The 22,961-nt window shown below is 42.3% G+C and overlaps 1 long non-coding RNA gene across 2 annotated transcripts in view; it reads right to left on the bottom strand.

Moving 5' to 3' along the window:
- LOC123353671 overlaps positions 1 to 22,961 on the bottom strand; it is a 42,618-nt gene that overhangs the window by 2,683 nt on the left and 16,974 nt on the right. Inside the window, exon 2 of one of the 2 annotated variants that reach the window (XR_006574550.1) lies at positions 176 to 385. This is a non-coding gene — a long non-coding RNA (uncharacterized LOC123353671). The remainder of the gene's footprint in view (positions 1 to 175; positions 386 to 22,961) is intronic. The other variant, XR_006574551.1, reaches the window with a different exon arrangement.

The following is a 22,961-nucleotide window of genomic DNA, read 5'->3' as shown; positions in this document are numbered from 1 at the left end:
CAGGCTCAGGTTGGCCACCCCTGGGCTACATTAAACAAAAAATTTGTTTGTTCCCTGCCTGCTTGCAGTTTACCACCATTTTGAGAGGGAGATGGGGAAGGGGTGAAGTTTTGGGGGCTGTGGAAAAAGTGAAGAAAAAAAAGTGTGCATTAATGGGAGAATAAATTACACCTACCTGAGCCCCTGTCCCCTTCCTGAGTGAGTTCTCTCTGTGTTCAGCTGCAGCTTGAAGAGCTCTGCATCCTCCAGGTACCCCTTCCTCTTCATTGCTGTACAGTTCTGGGGTGCTTTCCTCTGGATGTCAGGAGGTGTCTGCTATCCCTTGTGGGTTGGTGGTGGGGTCCCCATTCAGTATGGCATCTACCCGTGCAGAGTAGTAGCAGGTCTGGAAGGCAGCACCAGATTTTTTGTTGTCCTTATCTGCCTTTTGTATAGCACTGCCACAGTTCCTACTTCCTTCCTCTTTGTCTGACATTGAAACTCTTCTTTGTCATACCCAACTTCTGCATCTCCCCTGGAGTGTCCCAACAAGCATCTTTGTTCCTGCAGGAATTCCATAGCTACTCTTCAACTGCTCCATCCCCTCTCCCCCACAGGCCAAGGAAATCTGGGACTTAGTTCCTGGATCAGGCAGTAGCATAAGGTTTACCAGTAGCTTTACACACCTATGTGCTCACGAAGATGGGTTAGTAGGAAGAGAGGGATTTTAAAGTGGGTTGCAGGTTTGCTGTCATGGTGGCCCCTAGAGGGGCAGAGTTCAGAAATTCAACAACAGTGATCAGTGCTGTGGGGACAGTGGCACTGTAGGATTGTTGCTGAAGCACCATTTGTTCCTGTATTGGTAATTCAGTTCCCCCAGAAACTTGTTTTCTTTGTGCAAATAGTAAATTTTCCAAAAAAATTCACCTTTCAGGGCAACAAAATTATTTGTAAATTTGATTTTTTTCCAGGCTTTTTCCCCCAGAAATGTTGAAACATTTCATTTTCAGCATTTTGTTTTGAAACGAGTCAATATTTCATATAGAAAGTATTGATTTGAGTCGACCTGAATGAAATTTCAGTTTTTCATTTTGGCAAAAACAAACAAAAAAAACCCCTCAAACAAACTATATTTGGTTTGAAACAAGCCAATTCCCCCCTCCACCCCCAATTCAGGCAGTGAACCAAAACAACAACAACGGCATAGGCATTGTACCAATGGAAGAGTGCTTTTGCTCCCCAGGGGGCTGATTTAACTTCACCAACAGGATTTCACGGTTTTCTTGATAGGACCCAAAGTTGAGTGTGGACACATGAAAGGCTATGCTGAAAGAAGGCAAATTATACCATTGAAACTTTGGGTACGTCTTCACTACCTGCCGGATCGGCGGGTAGCAATCGATTTCTCGGAGTTCGATATATTGCGTCTCATCTAGACGCGATATATCGAACCCCGAACGCGCTCCCGTCAACTCCGGAACTCCACCGGAGCAAGTGGCGGTAGCCACAGACTTCGATCCCGCGCCGTGAGGACGGGTAAATAATTTGAGCTAAGGTACTTCGACTTCAGCTACGCTATTCACGTAGCTGAAGTTGCGTACCTTAGATCGACCCTCCCCACCCCCCCGTAGTGTAGACCAGGCCTTTGTAGCGTGCACCAGCTTTCAGACTTCTGCAAGATGGAAAATTGCCTCAGTTCACTCACCTTCACAGCAGCCTCCCATGCTGGGTGTTTGAGACAAGTTTCAACCTTGGGGCCCCTTAAGCTCGTACTGTGTAATTTATTAGGGTGGGAAGGTAAATAGAGCTGGCATGATATCTCCCTATAAAAATATATTTCCTGGAGCTGAACTGAGAGATTAAATCAATAAAGCTGTACTAAATAAGCCTTACTCCATTTTAAAACATTTGCTTCTTCATAAAGAGAAAAAGAGCCCACTATTTATGCTTGTATGTATGTAGGTATATACACGTTTTTGCACAGAGAGAGACTTTCTATTTTTGTCACTTCATGTCTATCAGAACAAAAAAAATTATTAGCCATCTAGACAATGTAATTTCCCCCCAGTTTATTTAAGCAACATCACTGTCAATTTTTAAAAATTTGCTTCAGAGAAAGACAAAAATAGAAGTCCCCTAAGGTGAAAGCAAGCATCAAAGATTTATTATTGGCACTGAGGCTCTTAATAATGTCAGATTCAATGATGATGTGACAGGTATCACAATGATGCATAGATAGATTGGATAGACATTCAAATAATGCACACATTTGTAGTCCTATGTAATTTCAAATTTCTAGTCTATGTAGTCTTGTATTATCTGAATTAAGCAATAAATTTAACTAGAGAAATTCATGCTGTGCCGTTTATAATAAAAAAAGTAGATAGGTCTGCTACAAAATTGGTTATTTTGGGGTTTTGTTTCAGTTTTCCTCCCCCTCAAACACTTCCTCCAATAGTCATCTAGCCATTCATACTACGTTGCTACAAAAACAGAGTACTTGAAATTCAAAAGAGTTATTATAGAAAAGTAGGAGTGAAAGTCACTGAAGAGCTGTGTGAACTGCATTTTTTTCTTGCATGTGCTTTCACAAAAAAGTTTCTGAAGTCACCATTGTATTTCTGCAACCAGGAAATTCCATTTATTGAGAAGAGGCACAGCAGCGCAGTGAACCTACAGAGTCACCCACCTTCTTGGTAAATAAACTTTAATATGGGCCAGATCTTCAGCTGGTGTACACTGGTGTATTTCTATTGACTTTAGTGAAGCTATTTCAATGTACATCAGCTGAGGATCTGTCCTCAAGTGTTCAGAGAGTTTTGGAGACTTTACTATGACACGTAGAAGAATTGTGCAAGAGAACTGGAAGGTAATATGATATGGGCAGTACTGTTACATTAACACATGAATGATGTCAGTGTGACTTGTAAAAGATAATAGTGTAAACATATAGGGCCAAGACCAGTCATCATACTGGACAATTCTTGCAGGTAGCAATAAGATTTGATAGAAAAAGGGCAAATTGTACTGGTATAAACCTTTGCTGAGAGAGATCCTCTGCAAGAAAGACAGCAGTAGGAATATAGGAATTTCCATACTGGATCAGACCCATGGTCCATCTAATCCAGTATTGGCTCCAACAGTGGCCAGCATCAGATGCTTCAGAAGGATGTATAAGCTGCCCCACAGTGAGAAGATATGGAATAATCTGCCCCTCCACAAAGATCTCAGCCTACTTCTTAATAAATCTGGTCTTAAACCCTGAAGCATTTGGCTTTATATTCTTTTCAAAATTTGTTAGCATTAACTACTGTTACCAAGTGGCAACCTTCAACCAGATCTTCAACTGGGTTACAGCATCCCTAGTTTACCTAAACTGCACCTGTCTTCCTTATTAACACCTTCCTAAATTACACATCTTTTAACCATAAATGGTTCACAAATAGTGGGCCATGAAGAACTGTGTGGTCATATGCTGTGGGCAGTTCATGAATTAGATGGGAAGCAGTCTTTATGAAAATCTGTCTACTAAAATATAGTCCTCACGGTGAACAGTTGCAAGCATAGTCCAGTTGTCAAGGGAGCACCACCATCCTGGTCAGAATTTAAAATAGAACCGTTCCCATATCAGCTTCCAATTTTAATAAAACCTCCAGCTGTCACATCAGCCATATATGGCAGAACATTTTTTATTAGTTTGATTAACATCTCCAATTATATGGATGCATAGACATCAGGCAGAGCTAAAGCACAGTATGGGATTAGACACTAAGAGCATTAATGGGAAACAAGGGAACAAACAAACAATTCTACTTATGCTTTATTTGTGTCCTTCCCAACCTGCTCCCTTCTCTTTTACTTAGGACACTTAAACCTCAAAATATACTGTTGCATCATTTTTTTTTTAAATTACCTCTTTATTTAGTGACCTAAGTGTACCCTAGAGGCTAAAAGTGACATGATTTTTAAGGCAAATTTCTCGATTGCTTGGGGACTGCCTCATGATTTTGAATGCTTAGAGCAGGGGTGCTGGAACAGTTTGTGTAGGGGGGATGCTGAGAGCCATTGAACCAAACTGTAAACCCTGTATATGATGGAAACCACTTCAAGCCAGGGGGTGCAATTCCAGCACCTGTGGTTTAGAGTTAGGCACACTGTAAATCTTACCACACTATCATGATGGTCCTTTCCAAAGCAAAGAAATAGACCCTTTTTGCAGCTCATCTATGATGATATATGGGAGAGAAATATAAAGAATGTCAAGAAAAATATAACTTTTTCAAGCAGCAAATAAAAACAGCTAAATTGTCTACTAGCACATTCCTTTCTTTTCAGCAGTACAACTATATGCACACAGATCATTTTATTGCAGAGTATTATTCAGCTAGACTAAAGGACACACATTCCCTTTCCATAGAGCTGGGCACTGAAAGACACAGAACGCCTCCTGGTGTTAATCTTGGAGAAAAATCAAACCTTTCTGAAAACTCCAGTTCTTTGCCTGCTAAGAGGGCATCCATACACTCAGCTTCAGTACATACACCACCTGGACTTTGGAATTTACAGTTATCAGATCTGATTTTAAAAGCAGATATGTGCGTAGGACACCTTTTGAAAATACACACAGGAAGGCAGCTCAAATGTACCACAGTGTTTAACTACAAATTGAGATGCTCAGATGGGCAACTTTGAAAATTCCAGCCTTGGGACTCAATCTCATATTCCTTGTACAACTAAAACTCTTATTTAAGTCAGTTTGCAGGATTCAGAATTTTTTATGTTTATAATTTTAAAGGGGAAGCATTTTGGGGGAATGTGATCTGAAAAGCAGGAAGTGTTGAGCTGTTCTTCAAGAAATCAGGGAAGGCCTTGGTGGTTGCCTCGCATGTTGTCTTATTTCTGCTTATTGTTGGAAGCAAGCCTCGTGGCTGGTGTGAGTGATCACTTTAGCACAAACTACATCTAGTTTCTGCTTGACTGTGACATTACTGACTATCCCGAACATGGGGAAAGAATAGCTTGTATTTGGGATCCACTGATTACAAAGAAAAATTTGTTACATGCCTAATACTGAAAAAATAAAATGAGACAAACTACCATCTGGAGGATGGAGGATGATGCAGAATGAAGAAAAATGTATGGTGCTGCTACATCTATTACCATTTCTCAGTGAACAACTACCCAGTTGAACAATTCAGGATCAGTACACAACACTTAATTAATTTTGACTTAGATCCAATGCTTCGCCTACAGTCAAGTCAAAAAGAAGAAAGTGCTGTTTATTCTCTCCGTGTTCTTGTAAATCTTAACCATGTAGATGTGAAGGAGAGGTGGATCAGCTCCAACTGGCAATGAATATGGCAAGAATCCAAAAGGGCTTACAAGATGTGATAAAGAAAATGGGTCCCAATCATGAAATACATGTCACTGGCTTTCTTCTTTTCTTTTCCACACCCCCGCCCCGCATCCAATGATAGCCTTCTGAACAAAGATAAAATGGAACTCTCATGTTTCATTTCCCTAAACAGGCTTATAAACCCCCCAGCACCCTAGCAGGTGCGGATGTTTGAAGACTCCCACTTGTTTTTTTATTTATTATTTCCTCCATGAGCAGCTGGTGAACTATAGGGAAAATGGAAACTTTTAAAGAAAGGGCTTAATCCACCATCTGAAATTCAAAGAAGCATTAAGTTATTATTCAAATGAAAATCTGCTTTTACCCATTAACATATTTTCATCAACAAAAAGCAAGATGCTGATATGAGAGGAGATCTGTGCATTCCTATTTATATGGTAATTGAATGGTCAGGGAGTTTGCCTGTTATTTTCCTAGGACATGGTATGTGTCAATTAAAACTATGTTTCAGCTACTGCTCTAATGGAACTTGGCATCATTAAGAAATCATTTATTCTATGTAAGCTGTTATGGGCTTGGGGGCGGCATCTAAAGTCAACCAATTTATGCAACCTACGTTGTTACATGATTGTCAGCTTTTGCCTTTCTACAGACAAAGCAAAATTAATAATTCTTCTCAGTAACAAGCAACAAGAGAATTATTTCTGTCTATCAAAAGCATTGTAAATAGGAATAAGAATGTTGCTTCTCCTCCTGTATATTTGCATATTTTGAGTGTTCTTAGTAAAATCTGGGATGTTCTAATTCAATGGCTCATATTCTTTACCGTTGTCAATCAGGCTTCCTTTCAAGAGTGAAAATATTTTTAAAGGCCAATGTACAAGTGAAATTCCCTTTCACTTTGTCATAAGTCAATGTGCAAAAAACTCAGCCTTAGTGTAAGAAGGCAGAATTCCATTGAAGTTAATTGTGCTAGGTTAGGACTTGAATTTGGGCCAAGAAGTCCAGCAGGCTGCACTGCAAATGAATCATTAGTAGAGATAATTATCAGTATTGAAGAAGCACATTGAGTACCTATACCTCATTGATGTGTATGGCACTTGTTTTAACATTCTAAATCCAGTCACTCAGTTGAAGTTATTGCTTAATATTCTAACCAAGGGATCCATTCATCACAGTTTTATGCACATACATCTTCCTATTTATGCAAATTCTCCTGAGTCTCTTCTCCCTCAATGCCCACCGATAATTCTCCTCTGTGTGGTCACTGCCAGATGGGTGCATAGGTTGCATAGCTGAGGGGGCAGAGAAAGCATATACTAATGTGGGTGGGTGGGTGAAAGAAAGGTACAGTGCTTAATTATAATACTGAGCCTCACCTTGGTTTACAAATATTTACTAGGGGAGAATATAGGACTTGTGCTCCTGGGAGTTTTGTCTGAGCAAAATCCAGGCGTAGGCCACTACAAACAACCCTCACTACATAATGGCACTTGGTGGTATAAGTTTTCATTGGCATGAATTTGGGAAACCACGTTACTCAAAGTGAAGTTGAGTAAGCTGTACAGGTCATCTCAAACAATTATCCAGAAAACTTTTATACCACACCATACCATCACATATTTTGTCTATGCCTCACATCTCACAGAAAAGATAGGTTAGAAAAGTTTTAAAGTGAATTATTTTACATATCTATTTATCTGTAAAGGCAGGTTACACTTTGGTACCAGTTACTGATCTTGGGCCATTACTTGCTATGACCTGATGCAAGCTCATGCTACATTTAGGGGGGAAGGAAAACAGTTCAGTGGTAGCTTTTCATTTAAAATAGCTCAGATTTAGAACACAAGAAGTGGTTATAGGTCCATATGAATTAGTAGGCAGACTCTAAGTGAGATGGTCACAAGTGTAAAGGTTATGGAATGTGTTTCATGAACAAAGGAATTTATTCTGTGCTTATGACTATACAGAATCATAGAAATGTAGGCCTGGACGGGACTTTGAGAAGTCAAGAAGTCCAGCCCTCTGCTCTGAGGAAGGACTGAGTAACTCTAGAGTATCTCTAACAGGTGTTTGTCCAACCTGTTCTTAAAAGCCTCCAATGATGGAGATTCCACCACCTCCCTCAGTAATCTACTCCAGTACTCAACTAGCCTTATAATTAGAAATTTTTTCCTAATATGTAACCTAAACCTCCCTGGGTGCAGAATAAACCCATTGCTTCTGTCCCATCTTGAGTGGGAATGGAGAACAATTGATCACAGCCCTTAACATACTTGAAGACTCTTATCAGGTCTCCCCTACATCTCTCAAGACTAAACATGCCCAGTTTTTTGTTTTTTGTTTTTTAAACCTTTACCCACTTATTGTCACCACAACCTTCCAAGTATCAGAGGGGTAGCCGTGTTAGTCTGGTTCTGTAAAAGCAGCAAAGAATCCTATGGCACCTTATAGACTAAGACGTTTTGCAGCATGAGCTTTCGTGGGTGAATGCCCACTTCGTCGGATGCAACCTTCCAAGAAATTCTGATGATACCAAATGACAACAAGTACTAGTTAATGTTGATTAATCAAGTGTTCTAGGAAGTCTTGGCACGTTGGAGGTGGGATTTACAAAAGTGCTTTTTGAAGTCAATGGGAGTTTTACCATTCACCATGAAGAAACCATATACCAGATCATACAAGTGCCCGAGTATGTGTGACCATAAAGACAATGTGTGTTGCATAGTCTATTTCACTTTGCCACTAAAGCACCCCAGAGCTATATATACACACACACCATAGCAGTAGTTCTGAACCTTTCCAGACTAATGTACCTGTTTCAGGAGTCTGACGCCCAAGACCTGCCACCTGGGGCTGAAGCATGTAACATAGCTTCGCAGGATTGCCTGGGGTATGGTACCCCAGGCAATTGCCCTGCTTGCCACCCCCTACTGCCAGCCCTGCATATGTGACCCCCTAAACCCATCCTGTGACTCCCACTGGGTTGAGGTACCTTCTGGAAGACCTTTGCATACCCCCAGGGGTACATGTACCCCAGTTTAGAACCACTGCACTACACAGTTCTCTATATCTTTAACTTCTTTCAGGGAATATGCACTCATATTTCTATTCAAAATTACTCAGATTCATAGACTTTAAGGCCAGAAGGGACCAAACGTGATCATCTAGTCTGACGTCCACTTCTCCCACTCCACTCCTGTAACAGACCCATAATCTCTGGCTGAGTTACTGAAGTCCTCAAATCATGATTTTAAGACTGCAAGTTACAGAGAATCCGCCATTTTCACTAGTTTAAACCTGCAAGTGACCTGTGCCCCATGCTACATAGGAAGGTAAAAACCCTGCGAAGTCTCTGTCAGATTGACCAGGGGGGAAAATTCCTTCCTGACTCCAAATACAGCATGTCAGCAAGACTCATCAGCCAGATGCCTCACAAAGAATTTGCTGTAGTAACTCAGGACCCTCCCCATCTAGGGTATATCTACACTGCAATTAAACATCTAAGGCTGGTTTGTGCCAGCTGACTTGGGCTCACAGGGCTCAGGCTAAGGGGCTCTTTAATTGCAGTGTAGATGCTTGAGCTCCTCCAACTTTGCAGGGTCCTAGAGCCTGGGCTTCAGCCCAAGCCCAAGTTTCGAAAGCACAATTAAACAGTCCCTTAGCCACAGCCCCACGGGCCAGCTGCGGGTGTCTAAATGCAGCGTAGACACTTCCCTAGTGTTCCATCTCCAGCAATCGAGGATATTAGATACCAGCAGTCACAGATGGAACACATGCCATTGTAGGCAATCACATCATACCATCTCCATAAATGTATCAAGCTTAGTCTTGAAACTCTCTCACAATATGATCCAATACTTAATCATGCATTACTTTCAGTTTGATTCATTATTGGATCCATTGCATGATTGCCAAACTTTGTTTCTTAAGCCATACTGTGTCTTTAGTAAGTTACTCTAAATCCAGCAGTGTCTAAACAGTCTGTTTCAAAATTGGGCTCCTAGCACTCAGCAATACAGAATCATAGACATCATAGAAATGTAGAGCTGGAAAAGACTCTGAAAAGTCATCCAGTCCAGCCCAGCCCCCCTGCATTAGGTACACCTAGACCATTCTTGACAGGTGTTTGTCCAACTTGTTATTAATTGCCTGTGATAGGCTTCCAAGGGAAGTTGTGGAATTCCCATTCCAGAGCTTAACTCCCGTTATAGTTAGAATGTTTTTCCTAATGCGTAACCTAAATCCCCCTAGCTGCAGATTAAGTCCATTACTTTATGTCCTACCCTCAGTGGACATGGAGAACAATTGATCCTCCTCCTCCTCTCTATAACAGCACTTAACATAGCTGAAAATTGTTATCAGGTCCTCCCCTCTCAGGGTGACCAGACAGGAAGTGTGAAAAATCGGGATGGGGATGTGGGGGTAATAGAAGCCTATATAAGAAAGAGACCCCAAAATCAGGACTGTCCCTATAAAATCGAGACATCTGGTCACCCTATCCCCTCTCCTCTCCGCCCCCACCCCTTAGTCATCTTTTTTCAAGACTAAATGTACCTTTAAAAAAAAAACTTTCCTCAAAGGTCAGGTTTTCTGAACTTTTTATCATTTTTGTTGCTCCTCTCTGGGCTCGTTCCAATTTGTCCACATGTTTGCTAAAGTGTGGCACTCAGAATTGGACCCAGTGCTCCAGCTGAGGCCACATCAGTGCCAAGCAGAGCGGGAAAGTTATCTCCCATGTCTGACACGCAAGACTCCTGTTAACACACCAGAGTATTCACCTTTTTCACAGCTGCATCACATTGGTGACTCATATTCAATTTGTGATCCATTATAACCCCCAGATCCTTTTCAGCAATGCTACCAGCTACCCAGTAATTCCCCATTTTGTAATTGTCCATTTGATTTTTCCTTCCTACGTGTAGTATTTTGCCTTTGTCTGTATTGAATTTCATCTTGTTGAATTCAGACCAATTCTCCAGTTTGTCAAGGTCATGTTGAATTCTAATCCTGTTCTCCAAAGTGCTTGCAATCCCTCCCAATTTGGGGTCATCTGCAAATTTTATAAGCCTACCGTTCACTTCATTATCCAAGTAATTAATGAAATAATTAAATAGTATTGGACCCAGGACTGACCCCTGCAGGATTCCAGAAGATACATCCTCTGAGTTTGACAGTGGACCATTGATAACTACTCTCTGATTATGGTCTTTCAACCAGTTGTGCACCCACCTTATAGTAATTTGATCTAGACATTTCTCTAGTTTGCTTATGAGACTAATTTAATATGGTTAAAAGACCCTGAAACCATCCTTACAGTCATTGCAATAGCTCACTTAACACAATTACATAAATTCCTTATACCTTACCATTTTTGTTGCCAAACTGCCGTTATACTACACTTACAAACAGGCCATCTGAGACAAAGATAGCAGTAACTGGTAATTTGCCAGGTCAGAGTCTGGTCAAAATCCATGAAGGTACTTCCTTTATAGTGATTGCTGCTATCCATAGCTGTAAATTATGATTGAGAAAAGCAGTGAGAGAACAAGACCAAAAACATATTTAAGTAGCTCATCATCATTTATGTTTAGCCAAAAAGCACACTCAGAATTCATCCATCTTTCAAGCAATTTGGGCAACTGAGTTGCAGAAAGGGGTCTAATTAAAGCAGAAGTGCACCGTTCTTCATACTGTACTTCAACTCTAGTGAAATATTGGTTTTGTCTTATTCACTTATGTTAAAACTTTATCAGTCACTAAGGCTTTGAAAGGATGAGACTCCATGTCTCTCAGTTTGTGTCCGCGTTTAGGATGAAATGTGATTTGTTGATGCTACAGTTTGTAAGGAAGGATAGGGAACTCAAACGAAAACAAGCATTTGAAGAGTGCGCTACCATGGTCATTTAGCTTTATTATTTTCTGGCAATACACAGGATTAGTTGAAATGACCTGTCTGAGTATGCAAAACATTAATCTCTGTTTACAGATTGGCATTCCAGGGATATTTGTGATACAGAATCTCTAAAGATACTAGAATGAGCAGAATGAACAGCAACATTACTCTGAAACCAATTTATAAAATGGAGATTTCTTTGATTATCTTAAAAACTGAAAGTCATACTGAATTACTAGCACAACTGAAAGATAAAAGGTTTTCAGTGAGGTATCAAACGTATCTGGCAAATATGTGAAAGACTGTGCATATATTTTGTATAAAATATAACAAAAAGTTTTTTAAACATTATGGGCCAGATTCTACGCTGGTGTAAATCTGCATAGCTTCACTGAAGTTAGCAGCTATGCTGATTTATGCCACCTGAGTACACCTCTACCCAGATATAACGTGACCAGATATAACACGGGTTTGCATACAACACGGTAAAGCTCTGACACGGTGTTCTGAGCAGCGTGTTAAGGGTACCAGGCCGGGGCCAAGGGGTTGGATAAGGGGCAGAAGGTCTCGGGGATGGTCAGGGGCTCCCCCCCCAGGGTCTAGGAGGCAGGAGCTGTGGGGGGGGGAATTTTGGGGGCCCCGCAGTCTCAGAGTGGCCCAGGGGATTAGTGGAGGCCTGGGAGCAGCCCACTTCACTTCCCTCGCCCCGGCCCCACGTGTCGCTTGGGGGAAGGGATCCCCCCACACTCACCGGCAGTGGGAAGCAGAGAAGCCTAGCCCCAGCCTGCTCTACTCCGCTTCCCGCCGCAGGTGAGTGTGGGACCTTTCCCCAACCCCTCCCCCCCCCAGCAACAAGGCTGGGGCGGGGGAAAGAGGAGTGGGCTGAGGCCGCATCACTCTGCTTCCCACCGCCAGTGAGTGCGTCCTTTCCCCAACTTCCCCGCACTCACCAGCGGTGGGAAGCAGAACAGCCTGGCCCCAGCCCGCTCTACTCTGCCAGCTCCCAGCTATGGCACTCCACTTCCCGCCGCAGGTGAGTATGGGGGGCATCCTTTCCCCAACCTCCCCGCACTCACCGGCTGTGGGAAGCGGAGCGCCGTGGCTGGGAGGTGGCAGAGTGGAGCTCCACTTCCCGCCATTGCCAGTGAGTGCATGTCAAGCGGCAGGGAGGGTGGGTGGGTGGATAGGGGTTGGAGCAGTCAGGGGACAGGGAGCCGGGCGGGTGAGGTCCTGGGGAGTGATTAGTGACAGGGGTCTCTGGAGGGGGCAGTCAGGGAAGAAGGAACGGAGGGGGGGCCAAAGCAAGTTCTATACAATGCAGTCTTACCTATAAAGCGGTGAGATTTTTTGTCTCCTGAGGACTGCGTTATATCGGGGTAGAGGTGTATATGGCCCTCTAATTACTGTTACACTGCCTGAAAATGTTGCATCATTCAGTATATTTGCATTTTATCTGGTTTGCAGGTTATTGGTTCAATCCTGCAAGATGCTAAGTACTCCTCAACTCCCATTGACTTCACTGGCAGTTGATGGTGCTCAGTGCTTAACAGGATCAAGTCCTAGGTTGTTTGCTGTAAGCATAGATGGATTAAGGCAGAATTCTTGGGACCTGAGGTCTTGGGATAGTGGATGTCTGAATACAGAGGATGAGCAGCAGATAATGGTGCAACTGTCAGCTGTTTTCTAGTGGCCAATCAGCTGTTGGGACAGGCTCAACTTGTTTCAGAGGAGCCAAGATCAAGGATTTAGCAGTAGGAAAAAGACAAGTGGCAATCCAGGGAAGCTCAGAGGAAGAGGTTTTTCCTAGGGAACTTTTGGAAAGGCCCTGAAATTTGAGTGGATCTGGGCTTCTTACGATACAAATAAGATATTATTTATTAATAATAAATTCTAAAAATCTATGACCATAGTAGTTGCGTAACACTTTCCAGAGATATCACAAATTGCTTTCCAAACAATTATGATGCCACATATTATGCCCTCATGAGATTACTACTCCCATTTTAGATTCAAAATTCATACGCCACTACAGATTTTCCTGTCCATTGTTTGGTACAAGTTAGGAAATTGTGATAATTTTGAGTTTAGTCTTAGTACACAATTCTTTAATTTAGCCTTTTAAAGTAGGTTTCCAATCTTAATAAACCTGGCTTACTGCGAAGAACTTGTTGCAAGAAGCACTGTATGACTAACGTTCATTGCAAGAAAAACTACAGAATATAGCATCACTGAGCTTAGACTCCACTCAATAGCGGGTGTTCTAACAACAGCTTTGCTGTGACAAATATTGTTCAAAATCTGCCTTAGAAATAAAAAACCCAACACAGCCCATGTGAGATGTCAAAGGAACCAAATTGGAAATTCATAGCCTGACATACATTAAAAGAGTGCAGACTGCTAATATGAACTGTAATCACAGCTATTTGCTTTGAGAACAGGAAAAATAATCTGCTGTTCTCAGCAATACAGCTCATTGAGTTTCCCCACACGTATACTCCCCCCACAAGAAGCAGAGTTAGCACTATGCATTTAGTAAAGCAAAAGATTCCCATATTTGAATTGATAGCATACCATTTAAATGTATTTTAACCACGTAAAATGACAAAAACTGTACAATGAAGCTATACACAATTCAAAATGCAGGAATGGCTCCCAGCTAAGCTACTTCACTAAAAAATTAATGAAAAACAAAAGGTAACAAGGTCACAGTCACTGTGATTTAGGTGGAGGAGAAACTGAAGGGCATCTCTGAAATTGTGGTATAGAAGAGTCTTTGCTTAGTTATTCGGGAAGAATATGTGGGGAAAATATTTGAAATTATGGTGTGTTTATTATAATAAAAATAATACTACTACAAAGCCACTTAAATAGTGAAAAAAACAGGCTATGAAGCTAACATGGTTAATGACTAATTCCAGCTTCTTTTTTTACTGGGGAAAATAATGTTATGGCTGGGTGAGAAGGGAGGGTACAACATGAAAAGAAAGCAAGTGTTTTCATTACTCGACAATGTAGAAAAAGTGTGTACCTATACATACATATGCACACAATCAGATAAAAAAATCATGTATGTATAACAAACTTAAATAAGGCCATGTCCACACTTACAAGCTTACAGCGGCACAGCTGTATCGCTGTAAAAGCGCCCATGTAACCACATTATGCTGTTGGGAGAGAGCATCTCCCACTAACATAGCACTGTGCACATAAGCGTTTATGCTGGCAAAGTGTTATGTTGCTTGGGGGTGTTTTTTTTAATACCGCTGTGTGACAAAAGTTTTGCCGACATAAGTGCTAGTGTAGAGATGGCCTAACTATGTGGCTTTGTTGTAATCCTCATCCTCCTGTCCCTACTTTCTCAGTTATTTGTTGTTACTTTCACGTGTGTACTCCATATAGGTGGCTACCCACACCTGCACAGATTCACACATTGATATCAGAGGGTCTGTGTAGGTGGTCTGCCCATGCAGAGCTCAGTACAGGTTTGGAGTTGAAGGTTTGTCTACACAAGAAAGCTGCTCTAGTTTAACAAAGGATGTGATTTTTAAATTGATTTAAAACGTTTGTCTACACAGGGACACTCAGGAAAATCAATCTGATTTAACTAAAAGGTGGGAATTTAAAGTGGTTTAAGTAAGCTGCATTAAACCCCATATGGACACTATCATTCAGAATTAAAGTAGTTTAAGTGATTTAAGCTAAACCAAATTAATATCACTTTAATTCTGAATGACAATGTCCATACAGGGGTTTAATGCAGTTTACCTAAACCACTTAAAATTCACACCATTATTTAAATCAGATTAATTTTCCCAAGTGTCCCTGTGTAACAAACCCAAAGTGAAACTGGTAAAAAATGCCATATGGACACTCCATTTAAACCAGGCTTATTTCAGGTTAGCTGAAATTGATTAGGAATCTGTTTGAGCTCAGTCAAAATAAGCCACTCAAAACACAATAAGAATGTCTACTAACAATAAGACACTCAAAACACAATAAGAATGTTAACTAAACCAGTTTAAAAACTGATGTAAATTAAACTGGTGCAACTTTCACCTGTATACAAGGCCTTAGCTCTTTCCCTAATGATCTTGCAGTCTGTGTATGTTTTATTTGTGCATATAGAGCCAGATCTGTGAAAGGAAGTGGGTGCCTAAAGGCCAGATTTAGCAGTACAGGAACTCCTCACTTAACGTTGTAGTTATGTTCCTGAAAAATGCAACTAAGTGAAACGATGTTAAGCGAATCCAGTTTCCCCGTAAGAATTAATGTAAATGAGAGGGTTAGGTTCCAGGAAATTTTTTTTCACCAGACAAGAGACATATATATATACACACACACACACACACACACACACCCCTCTACATATATACACACACACACACACACACACACACAGTATAAGTTTTAAACAAACAATTTAATACTGTACACAGTGGTGATGATTGTGAAGCTTGGTGAGGTGGAGGAGTCAGAGGGTGGGATATTTCCCAAGGAATGCCTTACTGCTAGATGAACTAGAAATTGACTGAGCCCTCAAGGGTTAACTCTCACAACACTCTACAAGGCAGCAGGAAAGGAGGGAGGGCAGACAGAGACACACACCCTGCATGTGAGAGAAAAAAATATGCATTTCCCCTTTAAGTAGCTGACCCCAGGCTTAAGTACACTGCCTTCTTAATTAAATCAGCTTGCTGAGACCCGAGAGGGCAGCTACTGCCTAGAAGCTCCCTCCCATGTCCCACCTGGTCTATGGACAGGGCCGGCTCCAGGCACCAGCTTAGCAAGCAGGTGCTTGGGGCAGCCACTCCGGAGCAGGGCGGCACATTCAGGTATTCGGTGGCAATTCGGCGGAGGGTCCCTCACTCCCACTCGGAGCGAAGGACCTCCCGCTGAATTGCTGCAGATTGTGATCGCGGCTTTTTTTTTTTTTTTTGGCTGCTCGGGGCGGCAAAACCCCTGGAGCCGGCCCCGTCTATGGAAGATGGGGTAAGTGGGGTGCAGGAGCAGGGTGGAGGGGAGACACCCTGACATGAGCCTCCCTGTTCCTCTCCCCCCCGTACAGCAAGCAGGAGTCTCTGGGAGCAGCTCCAAGACAGAGGGCAGGAGCACATGGCAGTGGGGGGAGGGACAGCTGCTGCACAGGGAACTTAGGGCAGTGGGGAGCTGATAGGGGGGCTGCTGGTCCACCCTGGTTCCAACCACCCACCAGCTAGCTGCAATGGGCTACTCTTCTTGCAAGCAGTGGACAAAACAGGTGGCTGCCAAACGACATTAGAAGTGAGTATTTCACAACTTTAAACGAGCATGTTCCCTAACTGATCAGCAACTTAACATCAAAACAATGTTAACTGGGACAACTAAGTGAGGAGTTCCTGTAGTCCCTTCATGGATCTGCATCAAAATACTTAGCACACTATACACTGCATAAACAACAAAATCTCTAAATACTATGCTGGGAGAGCCATGCTGCAGGCAGATTCTTTATTCCTCTGTGTCTGTCTCCTGAAAGTAAAGAAAAGTAAGCTATGGCTACACTACGAGGCTTTTAGCGACATGGCTGTGCTGCTTCAGCCGTGCCACTAAAAGGCACACGGTGTAGCTGCTGTTTGTCGGCAGAAGACAAAAAACTTCCACCCCTCACAAGCGGCAGCGGCTTTAAGCGCTGTTTACACTGGCGCTTTTCGTTGGTAAAACTTTTGTTGTTCGGGGTGGGGGGAGGAGGGGGTTAACACCCCAAATGACAAAAGTTTTGCCGACTAAGTGCCAGTGTAGACAAAGGCTGAAGTGATGGGTTTCTGTTGTAGCATTATTTGCATAGCTGAGGTTACTTTGAAATGCCTTTGAAACAACATGCTTCCTGGTGGTTTTGAGAAATTTCCCCACCATTTTCATTTACCACCAGTAAAATATTATACACCATGTAGAGAAATTCCTCATACTATTTATACAATGTAAATATACAGGAACAACATTATTTTACTGAAATGTATAATTTTGGCCACCAGGGTTGAATAGTGGCATGTGATTTGAAACAATGATTTCAAAGAGTATCTCTGGAAAACAGACTGACAGCTTCTGTTAGAACAAGAAATGGCTCTGTATTTCACAGTACTATATGTTGAACTGCCTTGGATGGAGGAGTCTCTTTCAAATTAACTATCAATTTTGCATAATTATTTTGTTTCACCCAATTTTAAAACAATCTCTAAAGACACAAAAATCCCTTTACTACTCGTAGAGGTTCTTTCCTTCATGTTTTATGTCTATTTTCTACAGCATATGGGCTAACATCATCCAAAATGTATATTTAGCTTTACTCTTGTCATACACTGAATGCAGTTATTTTACCACATATTGTATAAAAGTATATGCCTTTACTAATTTCATCTTTTTTGAGAGAGGGACAGTGGAAAAAAGAAACATTACTGAGGATAGCGAGAACTGGAGCACAGGTTCTGAACAGCATTTGGGCTATGATAAGATTGATTTTTTTTTAAGGAAGTGAGACAAGTACGTCTAGAGATGCAAGATGAAAGCATACTTCCCTGCTTTGGAGATGAAAGGCAAACATATTTAAAGAAGTTTTCTGGAGAGGAAAAGGCATATTAGAAAGGCTAAATATTTATTTAAAAAAAATACACCAAGATGTTGCTGTGCTTAGATGTAGAGATCAAAACCAGGTCTGCTATTTAGAAAATAACAGGAGGTACAAACATGCAGGAGAAATGGAAACTTCATTCTTATGGGAATCTGTAGTATGTTCACATTAGTTTCTGGAGAATGATATTACACAATTGCCAAGTTTGGTCTCTAGGCACTACTGTCATCCAAACAAACAATGATAGTTTCCCCAAAGTGTATATGTGTCCTGAGCTTTGGTTTGAGCCCACTTCAGTTGTGCACCTCAGCTTAATTTCTGTCCTTAATAGATGGTATCCCAAGGTTAGTGGTACTCCATTAATCGCTTTCATGTACACAAGTATTGTCGATAAACAACACTAATAAAACAAACAAACAGCCCCTCATCCCGGGAGAGAAAAACAGAGTTGCCTGAATCTCCTCTTCTCTTCCTGGAAAGTGGGGGGGAGTTGGTAGTGAATGGAAGGAGAGAAATCAGGGAGTACGAGACATACGACTTGGGTTCCACAAACAGGGCTTTGAATCACATATAAGTCAGACAAGCTGTCTCATAAGTACCTGGCAGCACCCTGTTCTCCCATGACAGGATACAATGTCAATGGGAGTTATTCCTATCCTAAGAAGGGGGAGGGTCAGGCTGCTGTATGAAAGGTATATATGCATATATGTTTGCATGCATGGGAACTGTATATATGTGTATACAAACTGATCTTTTAAAATAAATCCCTCTAAGAAATTGGTTTATTAGAGACAAACCAGTCTGGTAGGCATTCAGAAGGGCATAGTGAAAGTAGACCAGAAAATAAGCACACGCTTGCATTTTAGCCTGTTTGACATGTCACATTTAACAGCTTGTCAGGGAGACCAATAACATCCCCCCTCTGCTTCCCCCACTGTGAGGATACAACTTCCAGTTTTTGCTTATTACTAACTCAAATCTGGATACTGGCCTGGTGCAGAGGCAAGTGGAGTCTGTAGAAAGACTCCGGTTAGTTTGAATGGTCTTTGGCTCAAGCCCTATGTCAATAAGTATGGTCTTATTACCACCTGACAATAGAGTTTATATGAAGCGAGTTTAGTGGTCTCAGTCTAATTCTAGCAGCAGGGGGCCTACATCACAAAAGCTATCACTACAGTTAGTTCTAACATGCAGCTTCATTTGCGGTCTTGACCATGGCCGGCTCTGGCTTTTTTGCCACCCCAAGCAAAACAACCAACCAACCTGCGGCGCGGCTCGATCGGCAAAGCCGAGGGGGGAAAAAAAAACAAAACAAAAAACAAACACCTGCGGGGTGGCCAGAGCCAGGGGACTTCCGGCGCTGCAGACGTGCCCTGGCTAGCAGGGGGGAGGGAGAGGGAGCGGGAGGGAAGAGAGAAAAGGGGGGTGGCCAGTGCTTCAGCAGGGTGCTCGCCACGTGGCCCCGACCACCGCACTGCCTGCCGGGAGGGCTCCGCGCTGCTCCGATCGGCGGGCAGGGAAAGATGCGGGCTGCCCTGCCGGGCTTGCTACAGCCCTGGCACCGGTGCTGGGGCAGACGGAGCGCACAGCCCATTCCCAGCAGGGCACTCCGTGCTGCCGCCCCCTACAGGGCGGCCGGATTGGCAAACAAAACAAAACAAACAAAAAAGTGTCCGTGCTGCCCTAGGATTGGGTGGGATGCCGCCCTGTAGAATCTGCCGCCCCAAGCACGAGCTTGCTCGGCTGGTGCCTACCCTGGTCTTGACCCAGAAACCAAGGATTGAACCGGTGTTGAGCACGTGCTCCCTACTTCATAGTAATGCTGAGGTATGTTGGCAGGCACATCCGTTGTGCTCTGTGCTGCACTTGTTCTGGGTAGAGAGGATTTCAGTCTCCCAGGCGGCCCATTTTTTACATCTCTATAGCATTAGAAATTTACTTTTAAAAGTGAGAAAGAAAAATACATTTATTTCAGATCATACATTGTCAACATGTTCCTTGGGTCTATTATTTTACTAATGAAAATAATTCTCTTTCAGTTCATTGTCAAAAGTCAGTGCATTATCACTCAGCCATTTTTGTACCATCTTTCACCATTTGACAAAGGTCTGTGTACGAGGGACATAATCTTACAATGAGATGATCACAATCTATGTTAATTTGCTGACTGAGTGATGAAGGGGGAAGAAAAGGCTATACAGCACAGTGCATGAGGAGTATCCATAAAGGAGTCATGCTTAGATAATACCCCCCCAAATCTGTTTCCAGCGCTGTCTCTTCTTGACAGTGTTATTTTATCTTCAAAGCACATTTCCCATTTTGTGGAGATGAATGCCAGAGACACAACACCGGTGAGTCCAGGCACAAGGCACCTGGTAATCATCATTTAACAGCTGGTCATTTGCTTGCTCTGAACTGCAGAGTAATCATGATTTGATGCCATGGCAGTGTGTTGTGATTTTGGTATCAAAAAGCTGCGTCCATACTGCGTGATGTTGTGATTCCACATCAGCACTTACTGATGCAATGCAAACAGCCAGTAATAAAGAATCAGAGAAAGACCTCTAGAGAATGTAATATGTACTGGTGATTGATACAAATAATACTAATAAATGGTCAAACAAAGCAAGGTTTTCTTGCAACTCAATGACATTTCTCTGCCTGTCTGCAATGTGATAACTTTTGAATACCACATCTGATCAATTCTGGAATTTCAGGGAATGTTTTTAGGCATCAATGGGCAGAACCCGACTGATTTTCATCAAAATCAGAAAACTGGAAGGGGGAAATCGTGGGGCACATGGCCCCCCTACATCTGATTAGGGAGGTGAGGAGTAGGGTTGCAGGGAGTCCCTGAAATTGAGTGGGATGGGAGGGTTATACTGTACACAAAGAGCTTATAGAGAGAATGAAGGGATGCAAGATGTTCCTGATTTGTGCAATGATTGTGGTCTATGAAAGCAACAATGTGTGCAACCCTCTAGTTATTATTTATACTACAATTATACTCAGAATCATGGCCCCCATTATGCAAGTTGGAGTACCCCCATCCCTCTCCCTCTTCTCCCCATACATGCACGCAAGGAAGACACATGGTCCCTGCCCCAAGGAATTTACAATCTGTTTGGAAACAGGATGCTAAAATGGAGTGACACAAACAAAATGGGAGAATGGGGAGTGAGGATCAGGGTAACTGACAGAAGATCATATAGTCATATAAGTTAGCCACTGTGCAACATGGTAGTTCTATATCACTTGAAAGTGGTTTCTGGCTTTGTTTGTGCATGCATTTTTAAAAACAAATAAAATCAGCTATGCATGATTACAGATCAAGCGAGTCATGAAGAAATCAGCCATACAATCTAGGTACTATTACAGAAGCAGGTCTTGAAGGAAGACTCAAAAGAGGAGAGGGCAGTGACTATATATGAGTTCTAGGTGTGTGGACTAATTAGACAGTTTTCCATGAGATCTCATCTTTGTTTAAGGGTACCACAAACAAGCGGCTGCAAAAAGACCCCAAGTACCAGTGACATGCAGAGAGTGACGATGGCATCTGTAGCTACAGCATAGTCCTTGAAATATGAGAGCATTTAGATACCACAGTGATACTTGCTCTAGAAATATACACTGAAGGTCAATATTTGCACCCTTTTCTGTAGGGATAGTATATGCTGTTCACAGTATCCTGTGTCTACACTAGAGTTTTTAACTTAAGTAAATTGATTGCCAATTAGCTTGAGACAGCTACCACATTTGGGCATGCTAGTCTGGACACTCCACAAATGTTTGTAGAGCATCCAGCCTTGTGTATAAAATGCCAGTTAATTTGAGTTAGCTAAGTCAATCAATTAACTTAAATGAAAAAGCCTCTGAGTAGACAAACTCTTTGTTAGTTCCATTTTGCTAAGTGATATGGATGAGGTTGGTCATAGCATGGCCCCACCTAGTCCATCCCTGTCTACATAGGAACAGCTAGCACTACGGCTCAGAAGATGTTAAGCAATGGAATTCTAGCTGTTCTGGATGTAAGTGCACAAAAATATGAAGAGAAAGGGCTCTCTGCAATTCTCTCTTCCCACAAGCACTTAGGGCCTGATCCAAAACCCATTTAAGTCAATGGAAAGACACCCACTGATTTCTATGGGTATTGGATTGGGCCCTCACACAAGAGTAATCAGAATCTGGCCCCAAGTTTGTTACTTGATCCTCTATTAAATTTTTTTGCTCAATTTACTTTATGTTAAAAGCATAGAAGAAATGAAACACCGGATACCCACTAATCTTCTCTTTTTTTAACCCTCCCCATGACTTTTCATATTATCACAATGGTTTCTTTTTTATGGCACTGAAGATGTATTTAATGCAAGGTTTCTAATTAAGGTTGGATTAGTGCTAGGCAGCAGGATCAGTGCCATTCCAATGTAATTGAGACTGCTCGACCAATTCATTTAAAAGAGTAAATGACCAGAGCACGATGGCTGTGTGAGATAAAGCATTAGGACAGTGTCGCAATCCGATTCATAGTTATGGCTCTGTATGGCCAATTGTCGGTCCACGGCCATCTTGTCCTGCTAAAAGGACAAGGCAGCCTCCATTTTGGACCAGGTTCTTGTTGTATATGAGGGGGCAAAAACCTCTGGTAAAAACTGCTGTAGTAGGTGGAATCCACAACCAAGTCAGTTGTGCTCTCCTGTGTTTTTTGTTTTTTTCTTTTTCTGTTGCTGGGCCATCTAAAGGTCAGGCTAGTTCTGTGTGTGGAGGCCCGATTCTGCCCAGCAACCTGCTTTTTTTGGGTCGGTTGTCTGGAGGTCAGGCTAGTTCTGCCCAGCAACTCCAGAGTACTGTATACAGAGACTTAATTCTGCCCTGCGACTCATTTTCCCGCTCTTTTTTGGACCCAGTCATCTAAGGGTCAGGTTTGTTTACTCGTCAACTCCAGTGTGCCGTGTGCAAAGCCTTCCGATGTGGGGTGGCAACAGCTCGAAACCTGAAGGGAGGAGGGACCAGGGAGCCAATCAGATGCTGACACGAGGGAGTGAGACCCTTCATTAAACTAGGTTTCCCCCCCAAAATGTGTGTGGAGCATCCGCGTGTTAGCTGAAAGGACCTGATCACTCGTTCGGCCA

This window comes from Mauremys mutica, chromosome 1 (genome assembly GCF_020497125.1).
Source record: "Mauremys mutica isolate MM-2020 ecotype Southern chromosome 1, ASM2049712v1, whole genome shotgun sequence".
NCBI lineage: Eukaryota > Metazoa > Chordata > Testudines > Geoemydidae > Mauremys > Mauremys mutica.
The sequence above is the reverse complement of the archived record's forward strand: the minus strand, read 5'-3'. Positions and strand labels throughout refer to the sequence as shown.